Source organism: Poecilia reticulata, linkage group LG15, assembly GCF_000633615.1.
Source record: "Poecilia reticulata strain Guanapo linkage group LG15, Guppy_female_1.0+MT, whole genome shotgun sequence".
NCBI classification, from domain to species: domain Eukaryota; kingdom Metazoa; phylum Chordata; class Actinopteri; order Cyprinodontiformes; family Poeciliidae; genus Poecilia; species Poecilia reticulata.
Window position 1 is genome coordinate 8,855,706 of NC_024345.1, and position 6,564 is coordinate 8,862,269.

General features: G+C 39.2%; 1 long non-coding RNA gene across 1 annotated transcript; it reads right to left on the reverse strand.

Moving 5' to 3' along the window:
• Positions 1-1,785: 1,785 nt before the first annotated feature.
• Positions 1,786-2,931, reverse strand: LOC103476628 (uncharacterized). The gene is made up of 3 exons (XR_535515.2): positions 2,363-2,931; positions 2,072-2,222; positions 1,786-1,972 (listed from the first exon to the last, which is right to left on the reverse strand). It is a non-coding gene; the product is annotated as an uncharacterized LOC103476628 (long non-coding RNA).
• Between the last annotated feature and the right edge of the window lie 3,633 nt (positions 2,932-6,564).

Consider the following 6,564-nt stretch of genomic DNA (forward strand, 5'->3'; position numbering starts at 1 on the left):
CTGCAGCTGGAGGTTGCTGTGGCGTGCGGCTTCCGTCTGGTCCTCACCTGCTGACCCACTTTCTCCCGGGTTAGGCTTTGTTTCCACCCCTGGGTAAGCTACCTGCTATTTAGCTATAGATTTGTTTTATCTGGATCCACTGTTAATGGGATTTCTGTTTCAGGCAACTGATTGTTTGGAGCTGCAGCGCTTTGGACGTGGGGCGTTACTCCTGGGACCCCATCGAAGGGCATTTGGAAGCGGATGACAATGATTTGTTCCATTGTTTTCCTTTAGTTTTGTTTTGTGATTGATTGAAGTTACTAATTTGTGTTCCTGTTTTGTTTGTTTTGATTTACCAATTTCTTTTGCATTGCATGTTTTGTTTTATTTTGCTTGGAATAATTGAACTTGTCTGTCCTTTTGGTCCAGGGACCGAGTAGTGGGCCTGAAGCCTCGTTTTTAAAAAGAACTGTTTTAAAGAAGAATTGTTTAATAAAATATTGTGCACTGATAAGTCTGTGTTCGGGTGCATCTTGTCATCTTTTAACAAGATCTCCACCTGCTGGTCATATATATATATATATATATATATATATATATATAAGCTGGAATACATTATGGAAGATCAAGTCTGAAACATGAAACATTTCAGACTTGATCTTCCATAATGTATTATCATAAACCACACAACATTTTTATAAGCATCCCAGCTCTGCATAGTTAGTTCTAGAAATTATTGTACGGCTGATCGGCGGGAATCTGAAATGGAATGCAGCCATAAACTCGGGTCTTACCCTGGCAATAGTTTGTGGAGAATTATCTGTTTAAACTGGGGTCGGAAAGGACTCGTCTAGCTCTGACTACCTTCGATCCAGAAGTTATGACCTTTTACAGTTGAGGAGCAATCCGCTGAGTAGCCCTCACAGCGACATAACCCCTACAACCACTCCTGTTAACGGTAGCTCCTCTCCTAAAATAACGGCACTTGTTAACGGCTAGATTAAATTTAGTGACTTAGABTYAAGTCCCAAGGTCATTATTTTAACACTCACCAGAGGAAAACACAAAGCCATCCATTCTTTTAGAATCATGTATGTTAACTTTACCACACTTAGGAGAACCAGTGTCTTACATCGCAGCTCGAAGACTTAAATAATGCGGGTTATTTGTTTAGCTTTCTGACAGTCATGCTAATCCGGGTGAGTGTCTGTAGCTGTGCGCTGCTTTACCTGCTATCTGATCCTCCATATGTCTTTTTTACTGCAGTGAGCCTCGATGTAGCCAAACTCCATCAAGTATGGCATTTTTTTATGTCGTATTAGCTTCGTTGTGTTGATGCATTTTGACGTGCTTCAATTTTCCGCCTCAACACGCGAACTTCCCCATTCACTCAGTGCGTTATAGTTCCACATCGTTTAGGATTTGTTGCTGCGCGTTTGCGCAGAGTGAAGGAAAGAGGAGACCAGCTGCACAGGTAGGCTGCGAAATGAGATGCAGGTGATCGGTATCGGCAACAAGAGCCAATGATCACCGATCATGCACCTTTTCACGAAAATCGGCCGATTATGATCGGTGACCGATCGATCGACACACCTCTAATATATATGACTATTATCAGTCACTACTGAAGTCGTCGTCAAAGGTAACACTCTCTGCTCCTGACAAAGTCTGTAGATCAGGGGTGTCCAAAGTCGGTCCTAGTGGCCCGGCATCCTGCATGTTTTAGTTCTCTCCTTGGTGGTAGCAACAACCTTTTCAGCTCTTCAATGTTCTTCTTAGCCCTTCTAACGAGCAATCATTTGATGCACGTGTGTTAAACAAGGGAGAGAACTAAAACATGCAGGATGCCGGCCCTCCAGGACCCACTTTGGGCTCCGCTGCTGTAGATAATACTCTGTTGCCTGCAGCTTCATTTGTTGGTGCTGCAGCTCTCTGAGGATGATGCTCTGGAGACCTCTTGGACCTTCGTCAGTTAGGGCACAGGACAAACCTTTAAAGTTGAACATAAAGAAAAATAAAAATACAAAATTTAGATGCTTTCACTTTTGGTATGATTATGCATCACTTAAAAACCTACTTTTAAATTTACCTCCCGATAACAGGCGGGAAACTCCTTTAGAATGTCTTCATAGGATGACAGAGATTTCCAATGATGGACCATCAACAAGGATCTTCTTTTCCTCTTCCAGTCTCTTTACTGTCATCAATTGCCCTTGTTTTTGTGTGAAGACTGACAGAGTCTGAAATGCAGTTATGAAAAGGACAAATCAACTCAGTAAAAGTTTAAATTTGTAAGTTCAGGTCAACACCTGGAGTATCTAGTCACATTATCTGTCAGGTATGATGACAGTATAAAACATATTAGTGTATGTTTACCTACCACTGTGTGATTGCTGCCATGGCATTGTTGTGTTACCAGACAGGATCTCTTCCAAAGACAGAACTTCTGTGTCTCTATCAGTCTTCAAATGACCAACATCTTCTAAAGCCAATGCTAAGATGTTTTCTCCTTTCTGATCTTGCAATGAGCCTTGGCACAAGCTTTGTGTCCATCTGTATCTGCACAAACATGCACAAACAACATCAACAGTGTCAAAGATATTTATGCAGTATGTACCAGCAAGGTTATTCAATGCCTGGTCAGTGTTCCTTACCTTAAATTCATGGGCTTTGCCATGGAAAATTGAGAGAAATGGCTTAATTTTAAGCAGGTGTTGGAGCTCAGGACAGCTTTTTGTTAGTTTTCAAGTTATGGCCAATACTTGCATGTTACATCCATGGGAAAAAAGTGATTGTCTGTTGGCCAGCTTTTGTTGAAAGTACAAGGGTTATGCAAATATCTCGTACACTATCTCCAAGAGCACTAAGCAGCACTCCATGTATACACACAGCTAGCTCCAAGCCTCCTCATCCAGTTTGCTGCTGGATCTGTGAGAGATCTCCCTGGCCTCTGACCATTGCACCACAATATCTAGAATGCATACAATTCAGTCAGGCATGCTGTTATTACAGGCTAAAAGGTTACTGTTATTATACATTTACAATCTGCAGTCTTACATTTTTGGTTGTTTTGTGTATACAGTCCACAAATTTTCCTACGTTTTCATCCTTGGCTATGAAAAGGTCCTGAAATAAAGCCTGTTCCTCCAATCTGAAAAACAAGCAATGAAGTACACTTCATGAGGTGTTAAAGTCCAAAGGTAGTAAACATCACTAACATATACAAAGAATTGTTATATTGTACACATTTTACAATACCTTGATGCATTCTTTAAATGGTAATACTTGCAGTTTCCATCCACTGAAACTGAAAGCACATCTGAGGTACAAGCTCAACACTTGAAGGGATCCTTCCATAACATTTTATCCAACTCATATATTATGGCTTCCCACTCAAAAATCTTTTCAGGAAGCTGTCAGCCAAGATCTTACCTGTCTGATTTAAAATGAGAGATAAAAAACCCGTAAAATAGGACATAGGTGTCCAAATACCAGGCATCAAGAATAGGTGTCTTTCAAGTTTTAGGTGTTTCTCTGGCACAAAACATCTCACTCAATTAATTTTGATTTCACCAGGACTTCGTATGATCTGAATGGTGAATGAATGAGGTGGTACCTCAGCCATTTGATTCAAGTGTGTTTAACCAGTTACACCAAAATGTTGAAGAACATAACCACTCAAGAATGGAGTCAGACAGCTCTTCTGGGATATGTACGTCAAAGTACTCACAGAGCCAAAGTTGACAGTTATTTAAATTTTGATAATATAGTTTTTTATATTTTGGTTTTGAGTCATTCAAAGAATTGTTATTCATGCAATTGAGCATGACCACAGTGACTGCCTGTCCTGGTTTGATTCTCAAACATTCTGATGGACAATCAATAATTCTAACTGGTATCTCCACAGGTACGAATCGTGCTAAAGAGGTTGACATGCAGATGTAGCTGATCTATGGGGGCAGACAGATGACGGAGTGGGAGGAGAGGTAGCTGGAGAGGTGCTTCTGGGTCTTTTCTTCTTCTGAAAAGACTGAGAGAATGGGACAACAGCAGGAGAAACAGGAACGAGATCAAGCTCTATCACTGTATCTTCCTGGTTCTCTGGTATCATCATTGGATGCTCCTCAGTAAGCATCCCAGGCTGCTCCTGACCTATAGTCTCTGTCTGTTCAAAGATCAGGTTCTCAGCTCTTCTCTTCATCTGGCTTGCAACAGCAATAAATAACAGACAGGAGGAAAGACATTTGCCTGTACTGATGCAAGTTCATTTTTAATTCAAGTAAATGACCTAGCTGCAATCAGTGTATTCAGACAGGGTTCATAAACAAAACTTTAAAGATCATCACAGCCTAGGGGCACTGATGTTTTAAGCAACCGTCCAATTTTACAAAGTGGCAACAACAAGCATGACTATAAACACTTTATGTGACTTTATCATGGCTAATTAAACGTATTAAGCACAGGTACAGTGTACAGGTACAATTAGCCTTCTAGAGGCTAATTTAGCTAGCTTCCACCATATATTTTCCGGCAAAAAAATGTTACAAACGTGTCTTCAACCATTAGCATCACAGTCCTACTGCCATTAAGTCCTAAAACTACCATCAGTAACTTTATAACGTAACACTTTGGAGTTATTATTGGTTTTAGAGTACAAAAACATTTTGACAGGTGCAGATTTTTACTCACCGGAGTGTTAAGTGTCGCATAGGATGACATCAGCTTATTCTTCTTCTTGGTTTTTGTGGGATCCATCCTTATTTTTATTATTTCAATCAAAAATATTAAAACGTTACAGAACAGTTTGCATGCAATCACAAAAGAAAATACATCTTAATTTTTCTTAAATTTATTTGGTGTAAATAATTGATATCATACTCAAAAATAGTTGGTAAATTAAAAAAAAGGCTTTTAAATCAAGTTACAACCACAACAAAAACCTTCCGGTTTTATATTTTACTGAGTTATTTTTAAATACCGAATTAAAGTCATATGACCGATATTTCTGACATATATTTGTAGTAAATATTCTTAATATCCTGTTCAAACTGGCACATAAATTGTAAATAAAGGTTTATAAAAAAAATAGAATAATCTCGTCATCTTATTCGTTCCTAGATTGTCAGTTTCAGACATTTGGGAGCGATACAGCATTCAATGAGAGAACCTTTCTCGTTAATTATTGACGCGAAGGGGGTACCCGATGCGTCAACATGTGACGCTGAGGGAACCTGCCCAAGTGTCAATATGTGACGAGTTGGGAGTGAGAATGTGTTGATTAAACACACAAAAACACTAAAGACAAAACTAAACAGTAACAAGGTGTTGTCAGTTTTTTTCCTCCTTCTGAGAAGGCAGAATGTTTACAACGATTTTGTTAAGCTCTGAGCTCAGACTAATTTAACCAAATTCTGATACCTTAAATCTGGAACAGAGCTTCCCAGAATTGGCTTTCAAAGCATTTTGAGCAAATAAGGTGGTTTTACCTGACAATCTCCTCCCTGCTCAAAACAGCTTTCTGTCTTTGATCCCTCTGTCGCTCCCCTGTTGTCTGCCGTCTCCTGTCTGATCAGGCTTCTACTAAAAGCTATTTCTCACCCATTCTCTTCATCTCATCCATTTGCTAGCTTTCAATGCTCTGTGCGTATAATGTAGACTGACATTTAAATACTCCCCATCCATCTTTCCTCTTGCTCTTTGCTTAAAAGACTTTTTGGTGAACTCCATTTCAGGAAATTTATAGCTCTGACATGTCTTCTACATTTCTTAGCAATATATACAGTGTTGCTCAGGAAACCTCTGATAGAGTTATAGCAAATAATGTAATAGACGATGTACTTCATTTGGCCCTTTTTGTTTCAGATCATGAAATGGATTTAAATATCAGACCTGAGGAAATGCAAAATGCAGTTATAAAGGCTACCCAACCCAAGTTACAAAAGAGTTATTTTTGAACGGTACAAAGTGCATTTAGCTTACTTACTAATAGCCTTTTGGCAGTAATTAAAAAATAACTTAATTGTTAGATGTTATCTAAATCACTGTTGTTTTTTTCCCATCAAACTCCTTTACACCGGAAAGCCATCAGCTGAAGATCAGTGTAATTGCTATGCTGAGCAGAGTTCTCATGTGTCGCATCAAGAGTATTTGCATACTGAAACATCTAGATTTCCCCCTGGCATGATTAGTCAGTAAGCTGTAGCTGCGGCGCCGCCACAAAGAGACAGGAAGCATCAGTCCAATGGAGGTAGTGACTCTTGCAACATAAGCTCATCTGTTTCTCTCTCTCTTTTTCTGTTCCTTATGAGCTGAATCAAAGCGCTTAAGGTTAAAGATTAATTACCAGTCTGCCTTAATTTGAATATTTGAATGTCTCAGAAAAACTGTTGTGAATATTGTAAAAATAACTTTAGCATGACGAGCAAAAAGCGTGGCTTTCCAACGTGTGCTTTAGATGCAAGTCAAATAAATGTGCAGATTTGAGGAGAAGTTTTAAAATCCAACAGAGGCTTGTTAACAGAGACGCAACAGCTAATCAACAGAGGACAGACTTAAATCGTCTGATCTGTTATCTATTTTTAT